Raw genomic sequence first — 18,240 nt, 5'->3', positions numbered from 1 at the left:
GGTAAAGGAAACAAAAGTAAAAACGAACTTTTGGGACTTCATCAAGATCAAAAGCTTCTGCACAGCAAAGAAAACAGTCAACAAAACAAAGAGGCAACCCACGGAATGGGAGAAGATATTCGCAAATGACACTACTGACAAAGGGCTGATATCCAAGATCTATAAAGAACTCCTCAAACTCAACACATAAAACAGCTAATCACGTCAAAAATGGACAGAAGACATGAACAGACACTTCTCCAAAGAAGACATAAAAATGGCTAACAGACACATGAAAAAGTGTTCATCATCATTAGCCATCAGGGAGATTCAAATCAAAACCACATTGAGATACCACCATACACCAGTTTGAATGGCCAAAATTAACAAGACAGTAAACAACGTGTGTTGGAGAGGATGTGGAGAAAGGGGAGCCCTCTTACCCTGTGGGTGGGAATGCAAGTTGGTGCAGCCACTTTGGAAAACAGTGAAGAGATTCCTTAAGAAATTAAAAATAAAGCTACCTTATGACCCTGCAATTGCACTACTGGGTATTTACCCCAAAGATACAGATGTAGTGAAAAGAAGGGTCATCTGTATCCCAGTGTTCATAGTAGCCATGGCCACAAGTCACCAAACTGTGGAAAGAACCAAGATGCCCTTCAACAGACAAATGGATAAGGAAGATGTGGTCCATATATACAATGGAGTATTATGCCTCCATCAAAAAAGATGAATACCCAACTTCTGTAGCAACATGGACAGGACTGGAGGAGATTATGCTGCGTGAAATAAGTCAAGCAGAGAGAGTTATTATATGGTTTCACTTACTTGTGGAGCATAAGGAATAACATGGAGGACATTGGGAGATGGAGAGGAGGAGTGAGTTGGGGGAAATCAGAGGGGGAGATGAAGCACGAGAGACTGTGGACTCTGAGAAACAAACTGAGGGTTTTGGAGGGGAGAGGGGTAGGAGGTTGGGTGAGCCTGGTGGTGGGGATTATGGAGGGCACATATTGTGTGGAACACTGGTATGGTGCATAAAAAGTGAATTTTGGAACACTGAAAAAAAATTAAGTTAAATTAAAACAAAACAAACAAACAAACAAAAAAGTGATGGCCCAGAATCAAACAGCAAAGAGATAAAGATACTAGAAACAAAATCCTGATCATAGCCCAGTGTGATTAAAAACAGGAATGACACATTTTCAGTGTAAAAATTTCCTTGCAAACTGCAGACTGATCGAAACGGTAGCAAGCCACACAGGTTTCCCTGGTCTCTGGGCCATTTCCTGAGATCAGGGATGACACAGCCAAAGAACAAGAGACCTACAGTAAGACAAACACAGAACCAGAGGGTTGAACCTCCATCTGCGTTGCACTGAGCGGGCAGGGGGTCGGGGGACTGGCCTCAGCTCTCCTGCCCCACGGCTAGAGGGGCTCCACATGGTCTCACTGAAACATCTCAGGGACAGTGGCTATTCTCTGGCCACAGCAAGGCTTCCCAAGTTTGCAGAGTCGCCCCGCAGCAGCTCTGAAACAGCTCCGTGTCACGTATCCCCAGGATGCCCGGCACATGCCTGAAGCCAGCGCTGGGAACAGTGTGTCACTTTAGCAGGAAATAAGACCATAAAGAAGCCCTGACCTTAAAACCTTGTCAGGGAGGTCGTGATTCAGGACCGAGGCTCACCGGATCTGTTTGGGGTGACTAATTCCAATTTTCTTATTCCTATTGTTTTAAATCCAAACCAATTGTTCTCGGTCTCTTCTTTATTTTTCTTCTTTCTCTCGTATTTTCACTTTAAAAAAAAAAAAAAAAAAAAAGCTCCTTCCTCCAGGAGTGGGTGAGTGACCTTCAGTACTGATTTAGACAGATTTCAGGCAGGCTTTACACTCTCTGTCCCAGCTTACTGACATATATGGAAGGCATTCGTCAACAGCGGATCTTTTCACCAGAAAGCTCAGCTTTCAAAAGCTCTATTTGGGGGTCTGAGAGAGTTGGCACCCTGCGATGCTGCTTTTCATTCACACTATGGGTTTCCTACCCTGACCCAAGCGAGGCTGACTTCTGACACCCGCCTCCCCGCTCTCTACCCACAGATGCTATTTTCATAAGGCAGCCCAGGCTTTTCAGATCCTGAGCGAGCATCCTGGCTGCCTTCTTTCTTTAGTGTAATAGCCACCAAAAATACAATCAGCCCCACAGCCCTCAGGTACACATATACACGTGAATGTTTTTAAAATTTTGCACCAAACTGCACAAACCGGGCACTAGCACGAAGTCAGGAAAAGCCATTGTGAAAGCTGGAGGAAAGCCCATACAGGCAGTCCGAGACACCAGAGAAGCAAAGTTTCTAACGACTGGGTTGCGAACACATGTTAGGTTTCGTCCAAACCTCTCACAGGTGCTACGTTGTTAACGGAGGTCCCTCTCAGGCAGGTGAGTAACACCTCGTGAACTGTAGAGAGCTTTTGACTTGTTTTCAAAGTTTGTTATGTTCATCCGATCCCCAAGAGGGAGGGCTGCAAGGAGAGAAGGCCAAGTCCACCGACGGGGGGGGGGGGAGGAGAGAAGGGCCAGGCGAGGCCGTGACTTGTTTTAAAAACGTCATTGGCGCCGAGACAACTCGCTCTCTGTTCTTCACGTGTCAGGTACCGTGAATGTGTATTCCCCCACTTTTAAAGATTTGCAACATGCATTAAAAGCCAGAGCATTCGGGGCGCCTGGGTGGCTCAGTGGGTTAAGCCTCTGCCTTCGGCTCAGGTCATGATCTCAGGGTCCTGGGATCGAGTCCCGCATCGGGCTCTCTGCTCGGCAGGGAGCCTGCTTCCTCCTCTCTCTGCCTTCCTCTCTGCCTACTTCTGATCTGTCTCTGTCAAAGGAATAAATAAAATCTTTAAAAAAAAAAAAAAAAAGCCAGAGCATTCAAGAGATCTTATCTCAAGTGCCCTGGAGAACAGTGCTTCTAGAAACCCCTACAGAACGGAGACTCCGTGAGGGCATGGGGGTCTAGACAGACAATCCCCTAGCAAGGTGCCTGTACATGGTTCATTCTAAAAAAAAAAAAAAAACTCAACCAACCAAACAAACAAAAACCTGTTGAGTCATGACAAGCCAAACTTTTCATTTTCCTACTTTATTCCTTCTAAACAAAGCCACCACCTGGCACGCCAGCTATGAAGGAATTACTGTCCTCCCCAACTCTCACCGATGAACGCTCCACAGTTTTGGAAGAATGTCATACACACTTGGACACACAAGTCCCTCTGGTTGAAAGTCCCGTGTCACCACTGCCTTGTTGAGATGCCTTAATAGCTTCCCACCGACTTCAGGACGTCTGGCTTCAGTCCACACTCCCCCAGACCCTCTGGCTTTGACCCTACTGAGCTACTTGCATCAAGGCCTCTGAGTTGGGCCATTGCACTATGTCCCCTTTATCCTGAGGGTGCACGATTCTGACTGGAAGCAGAAAAGAAGGTGGGAGCTGATAGCCACGGGCGGTCTCGCAAGTGACGAGTCACCAAAGGCCACATGCTTCTGCCCGGCCCTCCTGTCTTAGCCCATTTGCATTTCACATGTTCCTGCCCCACCTCAGAAGCAGCCCAAGCCTCTCAGAGACCAGAGTTCCGCTCTGTGAGGGGAAAGTCCCGAGCAGGGAAAGTGTTCTTTTCTTTCCAGAAAGGTCTCCAGAGACAAGGCTTTCCAGGTCCCTGGGGGCCCCCTCCCCAGCTATCCTCTGAGAAGCAGTGAGTGGAAAGTCCTTGCTGGTCTCCTGACCTTCTTTGAGGGTTTCTCGAGAGCCTCCTGGTTCCAGCCTGTGGTCACTTTCTGTAAACACCAGTACCCAGCAGGGAACTGGGCCATCCTGCTCCTTCCCTGGGGATTTCGGGTGAGGCCCTCTTCCTCTGGACTCCAGGGAACACCCTCCTCTCTGCAACTTTCGCTTCCAGCTTTTTCTTGGCACCTTGTTCTCTCCCCAGGGAGTCCATCCCTTTGATGGCTGTCCAAGAAGGAAGTGGCTAATTGGAGTTTAGAAGTGGCATTCCTTCAAAATAACCATTTTTTATCAAAAGAATCACAGATAGTCTTTAATGAGAACACTTGGACTTCCAAAAAGAAGCAAAAGAAAAGGAGTGGACTTCTACACGCTGCACGCTTCCTCTCCCCTAGGCCTGAGCCGGGGACTGGGGATGTGAAAACCAAGGATGTAAGAGGCCTTCCCTCTGGGCTGCACAGACCAGTATGCGCGCAGAGCAGTGGAAAAGGTGACCCTAAAAATTACAGTGAAGGCTTTCAGTCAGAGGGAAAAACACGGGGTGACTGAAATCACAGGCCAGGGCGCCTGGGTAGCTCAGTTGTTAAGCATCTGCCTTCTGCTCAGGTCATGATCCAGGGTCCTGGGACCAGGCCTCGCACTGGGCTCCCTGCACAGCGGGAAGCCAGCTTCTCCCTCCCCCACTCCCCCCTGCTCGTGTTCCCTCTCTCACTGTGTCTCTCTCTGTCAGATAAATAAATAGAATCTTAGGGGAAAAAAAGGAAAGAAAATCACAGGCCAGCCCTAGACTGTCATCCCAACACCTCTGTTTACCCCTGCCCACCTGTCGACTCAACGACAAGCCCTGGTCTCCCAGTTGGTCCTTCAACGGGCTGGGTACACCTATCCTGCCTACCCTCTTTCTGGACCATGTCTTCCCTAGCCAGGTGCACGGCTCATTCTCTCACTTACCGCAGACCTTCCTTCATCCTCACCTTTTGCGGGGACGTCTGTGACCACCCAACGTAAAGTAGCAACCCTCCCCCCACTCACCCTCACTCTGCCCACCTTCTCTGCTTCAGTCTTATGCATGGGACACGGGACATCTAACATAACACGCATTTTACTTGTTCGCATGTTTATGGTGCATCTTTCCCCAGTGGAATAGTTTCATGGGGGCAAGGAGCTTTTTTGCCTGATTCACTGCTGAATCTCTAGACGTTGACACCGAGGAGAAATGCCCAGCTCACTGTGAATGCCTGATAAATATTTGTTGAGTAAGTGGATGGATGGATGGATGGATGGATGGGCGGATGGACGGATGGATTTGGCAAGAGTTGGGGGATATATCCAGGAGACGGTAGTACCAGAACAAAAACTCAATGAATCCTTTTTTTTTTTTTTTAAGATTTTATTTATTTATTTGAGAGAGAGAAAGTGAGTGCGAGAGAGCACAAGCAGGGGAGGGGCAAAGGGAGAGAAAAGAGCAGGCTCCCTGCTGAGCAGGGAGTCTTATATGGGATTCAATCCCAGAACCCTGGGATCACCACCTGAGCTGAAGACAGATGCTTAACCGACAGAGCCACCCAGGCGCCCTCAAAGGATCTTTTGGGTAAGTAAAATGCATCTCAGATGAGATTGAGGCCACTCAAGGTGTAAGAAACAGCGCAGAGGATCGCAGGGTGAGGGAGAGAAAACTGAATGGGAAGAAATCACAGAGGGAGACAAACTATGAGAGACTCTTGACTCTGGGAAACAAACTGAAGGTTGCTGGAGGGGGGGGGGATGGGGTAGCTGGGGGATGGGCCTTAAGGAAGGCACGTGATGTGATGGGCACTGGGGGTCATCTGCAACTGATAAATTATCAAACATCTGAGACTAATGATGTACTGTATGTCAGCTAATTGAATTTAAAGATTTTAATTATTTATTTGACATACAGAGTTGACAAGTAGGCAGAGAGAGAGGAGGAAGCAGGCTCCCTGCTGAGCAGAGAGTCCGACATGGGGCTTGATCCCAGGACCCTGGGACCGTGACCTAAGCCAAAGTCAGAGGCTTAACCCCCTGAGCCACCCAGGCACCCCAGCTAATTGAATTTAAATAAAAATTTTTTAAAAATCATTTTGGAAAAAGAAGGCCAAGCCCACATGTGATCTTGGGTAAATCATGTTACCGCTTTCTCCTCTGTAATATGACACTAATGCTTAATGTTGGCAAGTCTATGATGAGCAATGAAACTGAAATAGGAGTTCAGACTAACTGAAATGAGCTAGGGACGGTGCAGGCTAACGCAAGATGGGGAAAGACAAGAGGAACCCTGCCTTTCTCCACAACCACCAAACTAGGTTCCAACCGCAGCCGACGGAGACTGAGGAAGCCAGGCACAAAGCGGGTGTGAGCAGGGTGGGTCAGCTGAACTTGATCTCACAGTTTCACAAGGGATGCCTTGGTCCCAGGCCAGAAGCAAAATCCCAAGCGCGCTCTAGAACTACATTCTAAATTGTTCATTCACAAAGTGAACCATCCCCTTTTTATATGCTATTTGCCTTTGTGTACATCATGGCATCTGAGTCTGAATTTTGCCCTCTGTAAGATAAAGGCCACATCTTTTCCTACTAAATGACACAGAAAAGCTTCTAGAGGAGTGTCTGCTACTTTGGAAGTACATAGTCAAAGTTTGTTATATGGAAATACAGTGACTGCATGAAGCTTACATTACAGCAGGGAGAGCCATGGGACTCCATTCTGGAAAAAGGCAGCGCACTCCAACTCAGATTGTATTTTCTGAGGCTTAAGGAGAGTCATGGCAAGGGGAGAAAAAAATCGTATTTTCCTAAAAAATAAGATTGTGGCCTGGAAGCAGTGAACTATGTGGTGTGGGTAAGTGTGGGATTTTGAGAGCCGGGCAGTTTGGAGTCAAAATCCTTGGGCCCCATTTTCAGTCCTATGTCTCAAAGCAAGTTTGTAAAATTCTCTTGACATCCTTGCCTTTATCTTCAAAAGAGAAATCAACAGATCTGCCTTGCAAGGTTGTCTATAGGGTGAGAAATGCACCTAGGCAGCCTAGTAAAATAGAATTTAAGAGGTGCTCCGTGTGCATGGAAGAGCGTAACTTGTTGGTACTAATATAACTGAACATTTGAGTGGGCTTTGAAAAACGAGGGGCCCTGCTGGCCCTGGGTCATAAAAATAATTCATGCGCATATACCATAAAATATCAAAAACACCATCGCTATTTCTGTTTCTATGAGCTACTCAGAGTATTTCCTGAACCTGAGGTTGAGCAGATAAATTTGTACAACCCACAGCCTCGCTAGCAGGTTAGCGAGTGAATGACGTCAAAAAGGGAGGAGGAGATAGCATCTTGACCCAGTGCTTTGAAAGGAAGTCGAAATAGGAAACGTGCAGGGAACACTTCATTCACTCGAGCACGAGCACGGGCTTACAGGCTTGCTCTCAGGCACGAGGGAGGAACGCCCGCATGTGGATGGACCCTCTGGGGAGGGACGCCACCACTGCAGACCGGAGCCAGGCTTTCCTTCTCCCTTTCCCGGAGAGCCTTGGGCTCAGAGTCGGGGGCCAGGATTCCCTCTTCGACCCCAGGAACTGCTCTACTCTTCATCTAGTGAAACTCACTTATTAGTCAGTGACCGGGATCCAGAGAGGGAAGAGGAGTGCAGAAAGTGAGTGAGTCAGGGCAGACCTCAGCTCCCCGGGGACTCCCCAGGTCCTGCTCCTTCCATATCCTGCTAGGTCTTCGGGCTCCTTGGAAGCTTAGGAAGCTAAACTGAGCCAGGATCCCTCGCTTCCTACTTCGGTTCCTTCTGCGCTCTCCCCTCCAGGCTCCCAACTCCACTTAGCTTGCACGAGAGGACCCGAGTACCACGGTTCCTGGGATAGAGGCAGCTGCCACAGTTTTCCTTCTGGGTTTCTCGTTTCCCTTCTCTTGCCTTTCTCCTTCATCATCTTTTCCTATGTCCCCCAACTGGCTGTTAAACAAAACTGAGTGATTCCCTTGTCCTTTACCTTTGAAACCTTATATTCGGGTTTTCTTTCATTTATTTTATTTTTAAAGTAATAAGTTCAAAGGATTTGAGTATTTTCAAGGATGTCTAGAATAAGATTTGACAGAGGTCTGTGTTTCCCAAGCAAAAGGATGAGCTATTTCCCCCTAAGAAACATAATGTAGTGGCTTCCTGACAGGGAAGCCCAGAATTGCCGAGCGCAGGGGTCACTGGTCCTTGAAACATAAAAGGTTCCTTAGCCCTGAAGAAGCACTTCAGTGGTCAGTCCCCCATTGAGCTACAGAGAAACCAGGGCTCAGATCGAGGTGGGCCTTGTTCAGAGTACACCTAGCAGGGCTCAGGTCTTGGCAGCGCCTCCCAGAATCTGAAAGGGCTCCCTAACATGTGCATTGGAAGTGCATGCACACACACACACACACACACACACACACACACACACACACACGAGTCCAGGCCTCTCTAACTTATAAGCACCAGCCATTCCCAGAAATACCCCCACCTCAGCGTGCCCTGGTGTCTATGCTCTTTCCTGCTCCCCAGTGGCTCTCACAGTCTCTGCGAACAGAAAAGCAACAGGATCCTAAAATTGGAGGTCACTTCTCCACTGTGGAAAACCCCTGTCCACAGTCAGGCCCCTGGTTCCTAACATGAGTTACCGGGAGGTGAGATGGCCAGGGTGGGTCCTCAGGGAGAGGCCGATCTACTGGAAGTTAGGCCCGATCTAACTTCCACAGTTAGATCCGGGAAGACAGGTGAAATGTTCACCCTGGCAAAAGCCAGAATGATGATACCTGAAGTGTAAACTTAAAAGGCAAAGAAATAAAGAAGGAGAGAGAGAGAGAGAGAGAGAGAGAATGAGATTCATCCCCAAAGCCCTTTCCCTACAGCTTCTATAAGCCATGCTTAACTCGTGAAGGTACACTCTTCCATTTCCCTGGGCAGAGCTTCCTGGTCCCAAGGTCTACAAGAGGGAACTTTCATGCTCCTTCCTGACTTCTCAGCAACGCTGAGTGGCCTCAACCACTACCCTAGGCAAGAGAGAAGCTGCGGGGAAGGCCACCTCCAGCAGGGACCCGGTCACCAGCAATGTTTGCGGGAGTGTCACTGAGTCCTTGCTGGGTGACGGTGCAGGGCCTAGACCCCAGGGGATCCCACACAAACCAGTCCCGAGGAATCAGAAGGTCAGGGCTGTGAGAAGGAACAGCCTGAGGAAACCTATGCAGAGTGTGGGGAAGCCTCGTGGCCTCCCTCTCTGGTCCGCATGGAGGCTGGATGGAAGCTACCAGAACACGGCCAGCAAGCCAGCTGCTGAGCTCTTTTCACTCTCTTGGGGCCCCCACCTCCACTCCCAACCTCTCAGAGAGGGAGAAAGACTTAATTGACTTAGAAACCAAGTTCCTAGGGCCCGGAGAAGGGAAGCAACAGCCCAAGCTGAACAGCCAAGTCAAGAGCAGACCCGAGATAAGAAGCAAGACCTTCTCACGCTCGGCTGGCCGCTTTCACTTCCCCTGGTTCACTCTTCAGGACCTGGTTCCTCCTCACGTGGCTAAAACGATGAGTAAGATTTAAAAATTCCCTTCTACCTTCCTCCACAGGCCAATGATGACATTGGACTAGAAGCCACACCAGACCAAAAATTCCCAGCTTATTTTTAGTTCTATGGAATTTTCTAAAAAATCACTTTGTCTCCATGAAACTTTGGAACTACTGCTTTAAAAGGCTTTGTTGTTGTTGTTGCTGTTGCTGTTGTTGTTTTGGGTCCGTGCCAAGGATGGTCGTTTAATATTTTTTCCCTATTACAGTGGATCCTTGAATAACACAGGTTGGAACCATGCAGGTCCCTTATACTTGGATTTTTTTTCTTTTTTAACAATTGCAGTACAGAACTATAAATATATTTCCTCTTCCTTATGATTTTGTCAACACTTTATTTTCTCTAGCTTCCTTTATTGTATGAATATAGCATGTAATACCTATCCCATAGACAATATGCGTTAAGACTTCTGATGAGGAATGAATGAACCAAGTCCCCATACCAACTGGTACCAAAAGTAGGATGCTCAAGGGCCCACTCATATCTTCCCAAGCCCCCAACCCAAGGGATGCTGTGTGTTCTTATGGGCTTTTGAAGAAGAAGCCCACGAACCCTTCTTTGAAATCTCTTCCCTACATGTACTTCTAAATTCAGAATCTTTCAGATTTTAAAACAATAATATAGAGCATGTATTACGTATACCCTGGGTAGGGTGGGGGACACTCATCCATCTGATGAAAGCTTACCCACCTAGAGCGGTATAAATAAAAGCTATCCATAGTCTCAGGTACGATCAGGCCAGCTTTTGCTTCCAAACGAGCTAGGAGAGATAAAACTTTAACTTTTCAGATGATTTTGGATTTTGGACTTGCGAAAAGGGGAATGTCAGAAAACAGCTTATAAACTCATTTTTCTGTCTAAGACACTCATGGGCCCAGATTTGAAACCTCAACACTCCAGAAAGAAAACACACACACACACACACACACACACACACGCGCACGCACAGTAAGAAAAAGACTTAGGGTGACTTACAGAGTCAGCACAACCCTTATACTACACTCCAGCAAACACTACAGCCAGCTTCAATTCAAGTATAAAATGAAGGCTCCCAGCTAGAAGCATCAACCCAGAGGAGTGGATTCGGGGGATTTGTCGGGGGCAATTCAGGAATGTATTTCTAAAGGCAAAGAGAAGCCCCAGGTCATTTTCTACCCCAAACAACAAATAAAGAGGCCCCTAAAGGAAGTAGCAAAAAATTCTCAAAAATTTTCTTCGACAAGCAGGCACAAAAGGGAGACTGAGATAGGTTTAATTGATTTGTCCTTTACAATATTCCTGAGAGACAAGTATCATTAACTTCATCTCATAAATTACAAACCTCAGCAAGCCTGAGGAATTTGCCGAGGGGAAGAGCCAGGATTTCAACCCAGGTTTGCTTGCTCTCTCTGTAGCCCTAGGATATTCTCCCAGAACTTCTACATGCACGTCTCACCCCCAGACCTCTCAAAGAGCTGTAGCCCTGTTGCAGCTTTCGTGAAGCTGAATTCTTGTGCTAGCCCTGGAAAAGCCTTTGATACTGGCTCCTCAATCTATCTGTCTCTTTCTCTTAACTTCGGTTTTTGTACAATAGAGGAAGTAGACCAAAGGTGTCGTTCCAGTTTTGAGGACAGGCAAGTCCGTCATTCTGCAACTGAGCCCGCAGTTCTCTTGTGTTCCCGTGACCTCCAGCTGTCACAGGGAGAGGTCTGAAAAATAAGTTCTGCACAGCCTGCCTCAACTGGGTGGGTTCCACAGCTCAGCAAGGCCATATGCCGCACACACCAGAGGCTCAGCTCATTCCTGCTGGCTGGCGTTCTCTGATGAAGCGGGCTTAGCAAAGGACACCAGCCAAGGACATCGGTCTGACATCGGTCTGATGCAGAGATACGGTCCCAGGGAAGCCTGAAAATACAGTTCTATTTTCTTCTTCTCCTCCTCCTCCTCCCCCTCCCCCCCCCCCCTCCTTCTTCGTCTTTTCAATTTCAAGGTAAGGAAGCACATCTAGCTCTTTGAGATGAGGATTTTAGCCAAGACCCATGCTTATTAATTGCGCCCTCCTCACACACGCACGGCTCTCATCTCTCGTGTGGGTGACGGAGACAGAGAGACCAGGCTTTGCAGGCACACAGATGTGGCTTCGGGCATCAGCCCACAACCTTCCTTAACGAGGTGACTTTATGCAAAGCTCCTTAACACCCCTGCATTTCTGTTTCCCCATCCAGAATGGGGATATCCGTTTCAAAAGTTCTTCAGAAGACGGCTAAAAGTGATCCGAAATGCTCATAATTGCTGTGGACAATAATTTCCATGCCTCGGAAGGTGCGAGGGCCCATGTTGGACCGAGAGGACCATGAGCCTCAGACAGATGAGAAGTTGCTCACCTCCCAGCCCCAGCACACTGCCACCCTAGTCTAGGAAACTGGGACCCAGTCCCGTGGTTGCTTCTGGAAGGGCCTGTGTTTGGTTGTCAGTGGGAAAGATGGGACTTGATGCTGTGCTGAGAGAGTTGGGAGTTCATCATTGTTCCTCACAATCCTAAAATGATTGTGCATTTTCATTTATTCTAAAGCTCAGGGATTATCAAACCAAATTATTTTTTTTTTAAAGGACATTAACTTAAAGCATTTGTGGTAGCCAAGACATCTGTGAAGCCAAGCCCCCATCTCCATGTCAGCAGAGACCCTGGGAAGTGGGAGCAAGCTGGTGACTCCTCCCCGCCTCTGCTGAGCTAGAGCTCCTGCATTCCTTTTGTCTCTCCCTGTTGTCATTGGCCTTGACTTCCACTCATTTATCTGATGGTCAGTCAGAATGGCGGATTCCTTTTCTGAGAAGGAGAGCAAGGTTTCTCTGCTCTTTGAGAAAATTATTTGAAAATGCCCTTGGCTCCCCCCATCCCCAGCTTGGCCTTGGCGGCCCCCTGACTAAGGCTGCCAGGTTTGCCCCTTCCCCTGTCACTCAGGAAAAGGGGGTCCCGGGCGTATTAGAATCATCAGGGTTGATGCCGAAGGACTCTTTTAAGCCCTCAAATCCAACCTTTCCCGTTTCACTGACAGAGAAACTGACCCAGGCAGCGAGGAGCAGGGCTGAGAGCCACGCCCGGGTCATCAGCTGCCCCAGCCACGCGTTTTCGCCCTCTCCCTGCAACGTGTCAGGTGTAATTCAGGGGCTCCACAAATAACACAATAATAATTCTCACTGTGTTGCAGCAAGAGTCAAAATGATTACATTTCCCTCTTTTTCTGGCACACGGCATTCTATAGGACAAATGACAAGGATCCACTTAGGTACGCGGCTTCTCCTCTGCCTCGCCTGAAATGACAGCCAGCTGCGGGCAGGGATGATGCCCTCTTGATCACTGTACCCTACCTAGCACAGCACAGGGCAAGAGCTTACCCCATACCTATTTGTTAAATGAATGAATGATCTCATTTTAATGCTTGATCCACCATAAAACTGCAATTCTTTGGGGGCAGACCATTTCCCCAGTTTCATTTTAAAGATCTAATTATCCACACCATACAGAATTTTTATTAGAAAGTGAAGTCATTAAATAAGCAGACACCAGACTCAGGCCCTGAGATAATTGCAAATAGAAACACATCTGTCTGCAGCACTAAGCTGGACCCAGGAAGCCCGTTGCTGGGCGAACAGGGCACCCATTTTCAGCACTTGGATTCATTGGGACAATGGCTTCCTAACCAGGGAAATCAGGCTTCTAAATTACCTGAGAAAGGCCAGGAGTGAGCAATTTTTCAATCGCTTTTCAGTACCTCCATCTTCCTAGACATGGGTTATGATGCCTGCATCCAAACCACCCTCCCTTTTAAAAGCCACCCCCCCACATTTCCTGACCTTGCTGCTTTGGTCCCTATATATTCCTGGGACGTACCTGTCATGCTTTCTGTTCGTATGTTCAGTTATAAAATCAGTTCAGTTTATTTCAATGACAGACCAGCAATCCATTCTTGAGCAAAGGAAGCTACTTCTAGCATCATCGAACATTTTCTCTTAACTCAGACATTTCAGACTCTTTCATTCATCACTTCTAGGAATGAGGCCTCAGCCAACCACACAAAGCTTCATTAATGCTACACTGAGAGCAAAATCCTTATTAAAGGTCTCTAAATATTTACTACGAGTCTGAGTTACTGACCAGTTCCACTCCCGTTGAAATCTGCTCTCCTCCTCCAAACAGAATTATTTTAGGTCACTGACACACCAGCCAAGGAAATGACAAGACTGTATACTATGGCGGAAAGTGCAAGCAGGCCACAGTTTTAAATTCTGGCCTTCTCCCTTACTAGCTGATAGACTCTGCCAGTTACCTTGCCTTTCCCGCTTTCCCTAACTATAGAAAAGGGGACAAGAATACTAACCTCACAGAGTTCTGGTGATGATTTGAGAAAAATGTAACATGGTTCACGTTACAGTGTAGCATGGCACATGTTACAATGTAACACGGTAAATATTACAATGTAACATGATAACTTAAAAAAAAAAAAAAAGAAGCTAAACACCCCAGTATAAAACATATGAAACATTCATTTTCAAGTGTTCACTGACAAAGGAGCCAAGAGTACACAATGGGGAAAGGGCAGGCTCTTCAACAAATGGTGTTGGGAAAACTGGACAGCCACATGCAAAAGAATGAAACCAGACCATGACTTTGCACCGTACATGAAAATGAACATGAAGTAGATTAAAACCTTGCAAGTAAGATCTGAAACCATAAATGGCCTAGAACATACAGGCGATAAGTTCCCTGACACTGGTCTGGACAATGACTTTTTGGATCTGACAATAAAATCAAAGGCAAAGAAGCAAATTACAGTATTCTCACGGATAGTAGCATATTCTTGAGCTCAGAGTGTCCTTTTGGCCATTTCAAATTCATTCCTCTTTGAGAAAACAAAGTTGGTGATTTGCATAAACTCACCGTGTTTGGAGCATAGTTTATCTGTCGAGAGATATTTCGCAGACTGACCAGCAGTTGAGGAACTGGAACATGGGCGATTTTTAACCTTTCCAGATAATGAATAGATCTCCAAAGGCCAGAATCAGTCCAAAGAGCTCCCCACCTCCGTTCTAAGAGGACCCAGAGGCCCAGTAACTGAGAACTCTTTTCTAATCAATAAGAGTAAATAAGAGCAAGTCTACTGTGAGGTGGGCACCATGCCAGATGCCATAAAGACATGAGATTATTTCCTTCCTAGAAGGCAAGTATCAGTATTACCATTTTACAGATACAAAAACTGAGGCTCGGAGGGGTTAGACAGTACTGCAGGATCCCACATCTGGGACACAGCAGTAGCAGAGTCTGAATTCATAGCTGACTCCAAAATCTACTTCTTTCCCATCACCGTTCTGCACTGTCAGGTAAATCATGCAGCCTCTGAGAAAGGATTATAAGCAGGATGAAGTAGGAACCAGAGGATACCATGGGTTGAAGAGTTGAAACTCAGCAAGGCAGGGCTGGCTCCCGGCCGTGGGCCTCTGCTGTTCCTGCTCACCAGCCAAGGGAGGGGCTCTGGAACAATCACCCCATCGCCACGCAGGGTGGAACTCGGGCTTCCCAAGTGGGCAGTGGTAAGACAACTAAATTGTAGCCACCAAGCACAAGATGCCTGATTCAACATTAATGCCTGACCTAGCCAAGTTGTCTGAGGCCCCACCTCTCCCTGACTTTCCTTCAACGCGACACCCCTCTGACGAATCATAAGGATCTCTTTCTATGTCTGACTTCATTCTTTGAGAAGAGGAATAATGGACAGGGTTTTAAATGTGCAGTTCCCAAAACTTTATTTGGCTCAGAGTAGATGCTCGTTGAAGGTCAAGTGGATGAAAGGTGAATTCAACATCAAGGCTGGACAAGATGACTTCGGACGATGCCTCCCAACCCTGAGATATCACGGCTTAATGATTCCTAGACCAGCTTTCCATCTCCAGGCAACAGTTCAGGGTCTCTTCTTCAACAGTGAGATTTCCCAAAGGGATGAGAGCATTATAGGTGCTTCAGGACTTCAACCCTTCAAAACACCCCCTACAGGCTACTCCTTGCCATCCTTCAGGAACAAGCAAACACGGCTATTGGAACAGATGCTGTCAAACCCATTTTAAAGACTGTAAACTGAGGCCCATAGGACTGAATCGACTTCTCCAGGGCCAACATTTGACAATGAAGCTGCTGATTCCCTAGTCTTTTCATGCTACCAAGCCTGGAGCATAGATAGGCAAAGCTGGGGTGGGGGTGGGGGCAGGGCAGTGGGAAAGAAGAAAGTATGCAAAAAAGTGAAAATAAAAGGGAAGAGGGGGCAGCTTCTCTGGAGAGTGTCACTGACAGCTGACAGTCGGTGACCTATAGCCCTGGCCAACTCTGAACTCCTCACTCTGGGCTGGCTGGGCTGGGGGTGGGGGTGGGGGTTAACTTGGCTCTCAGAGCCCCTGACTTACCAGTTGCATCTAGGCCCTGAGAGCAAAAGCAAACTGAATGCTTCTGGGTGCTGAGTAAAAAAACAGGAAGTGACAAGTGGCTTCTCTCTCCTCTCAACTTGGGTCTCCAACAGTTGGGGTCGAGGGTGCACCAAAGACCTGACAGGCATTTCCCTGGCAGCTTGACACTGTGGGAGTCAGTGGCACCCCCAGAACATGGGGTTTAGGGGGCCCTATTGTCCCGGGAGGAGCAAGACCAGGAAGCCTACAGGGTAGGAGGTCAGGGACATAGGCCTTTGGGGTCAGCTCCATCACTGTTCCATTCGTTGAACAAAAACGGAGCTCTGACTACAGGCTAAATCCAGACCTGAGGGAGATGGCTCACTCTGAGCTTGGTTTTGGTCATCTGTGAAGTGGGGACAGCCCCGAGCCCACAGGGCTGTCACGAACATCAGTGAGCTCCTTCACTACACATGGAGTCTATTATTAGCACGGAGGCAGGATGGGAGGCATGGTGTGCCTGAGACGGAGGCGCTGCCCGCTTCCCAAAGCTGGGGGCAGGAGGCAGTGTGGGCAGGTCCGTCCCCACCTCTCTCCCCTCGCAGGAGCCCGGGGCCAGAAGGAGGTGAAGTTCTGCCAGCCCCAGCCTGGGCCCAGTGCCCATGTTTATGACTGTTTATTTCAGAGCAAGTAGAAAGGAGAAATTAGAGTCATAAAAGACAGGACAACAGACCAATAAAAACCAGCTCCCAGAAGAGTCAGAAGGAAGAAGAGAGGCAAAACTGTCACCATAGCAACACAAGACAGTCAGAAGCACGCAGGAAAAACAGCCCCTGCTCTGCCTCCTCTCATCACAGCCAAGCGAGCCTGGGACCCCACTAGGACTCAGTGAAAGCCCAGACCCACCCCAAGGCCAGAGTCCCCAGGCCCAGATACGCAGCCTGACCTGGCTAGCAGCCACCCTCCTTCTGCTGGCCCTTCATTGCAGCACAGGGCCCAGCCTTTCCCGGTCCCAGCCCAGCTTGCTGTGCCCTGGGGACTCAATGCAATGCAGATGGCCCAGGCCCTATCCAGAGGGACGGAGATAGTGAAAGACGGGAAAAGTTTCCAACAGAGTAAAGCAGGAGGGCCACAGAGCTGTGGGGCGACCGAGGTCCCAAACACCTGCCCCTGGAGTCCCTGGGGCACAAGCAGGGAAACAAGGACATGGGTGAGGAGACCCTGGAGGGTGGCCTGTCACTGCACGACTCCACACACCCAACACAGTGGCTGGGGGAATTCCTAGGATCTGGGGGTGGACTCAGCAAATACCCCCGGAGGTCTTAAATGACAAATGTTTTCGTTCTGGTCCCTGGGAACACTGGCCAGCAAGTCAGGACAGCTTGAAGGAGGATCCGGGAACCCACTGGCTCATTTTGACAGAGGCTTCTTAGTCTTTTGGCTGGCAGGCAAGACAGGTGTCTCCACCAAATAGCACGGCTGGCCTGGGACCAGCCTTTTGGGAAGTGGGTCAAATTGTTCCCAGAGCGCAAGATCTGTAAAGTCCCTTTTGCCAGACTGGGATTCTCAGGAGGAGGAAGGTGATAGGGCCAGGAGGCCCGGGTCCTAGACACAGCAGTGCGCTGACTGGCTAAGAACATCTAGGGCAGGTGGCCGCAGAAGGGTCCAGGTGTGCAGGCACTGGGGGCAGAGGGGTGGCGGTCATCCTTGCTCTGGCGCTGTAGAGAGAGGCGGGGAGCCTGGGCCTCTGGTGGTGGGAAGGGGGAAGCAGAAGGTTGGGGTGTCCTGAAAGAATGGCTTTGGAGCTGAAGATACCTGGCTGGGGGCGGAGAAACCGGGAGTGGGGGGGGGGGGCGGACGACCGAGTGGCTTAGGGGTGACGGGGATGACCTGTAACCCAATCGGGAAGCAGACCTGGGGATCGGGGCAACCGGCGCACAGACGGACATCTGGACGGCGATCGCAGAATTAGGACTGAAGGACTGGGTCCTCCGCTCTCTGTCCCTCCCTCCCTTGAAGGCTGCCGGGGCATCGGGAGCTGGGGAAGGATGGCACAGCTCTCGGCGGCGCCTCCCGAGCCCCCTTCCCTGCCGATCCCCACCCGCGCTCCCCGCCGCGCCCCCGCCGCGTCCGCGCTGCGCTCACCCGGGGTCGCCGCCGCCCTGCTCGGCCGCGCGTCCGCCGTTGCTCCAGCTGCCGCCGCTGTGGACGCCTCTCCTGCGGCCGCCGCAGCCTGCGAGACGGCCCCGGAGCCCCGCCCCGGCCCGCCCCGCCCCGGCCCGCCCCCAGCCCGGCCCGCTGCGGCCGCCCCGCCCCGCCCCGGCCCGCCCCGGCCCGCCCCGGCCCGCTCCGGCCCCCGGGGCTCCCCACCCGCGCCGGCACCCGCCTAGCCCCACACGCGCGCGGCGACCCCTTCCGCGCCCCCGGGAGTGGTGCTGGCCGCCTGCGCACACGGTAGCCCCGGCCTCCTTTCGGC

The 18,240-nt window shown here is 49.5% G+C and overlaps 1 protein-coding gene across 2 annotated transcripts in view; it reads right to left on the bottom strand.

Annotated features, from left to right (window-relative positions):
* Positions 1–18,018, bottom strand: part of CYRIA (CYFIP related Rac1 interactor A) — a 104,999-nt gene extending 86,981 nt beyond the window's left edge. For both annotated transcript variants that reach the window (XM_059132600.1, XM_059132601.1), the window contains exon 1: positions 17,910–18,018. The gene's annotated coding sequence lies outside the window, so the exon portion shown is untranslated. The remainder of the gene's footprint in view (positions 1–17,909) is intronic.
* Positions 18,019–18,240: the final 222 nt, after the last annotated feature.

This window comes from Mustela lutreola, chromosome 9 (assembly GCF_030435805.1).
Source record: "Mustela lutreola isolate mMusLut2 chromosome 9, mMusLut2.pri, whole genome shotgun sequence".
NCBI classification, from domain to species: Eukaryota; Metazoa; Chordata; class Mammalia; order Carnivora; family Mustelidae; genus Mustela; species Mustela lutreola.
Note: the sequence above shows the minus strand (reverse complement) of the source record. Positions and strands in the feature narration are given on the sequence as shown.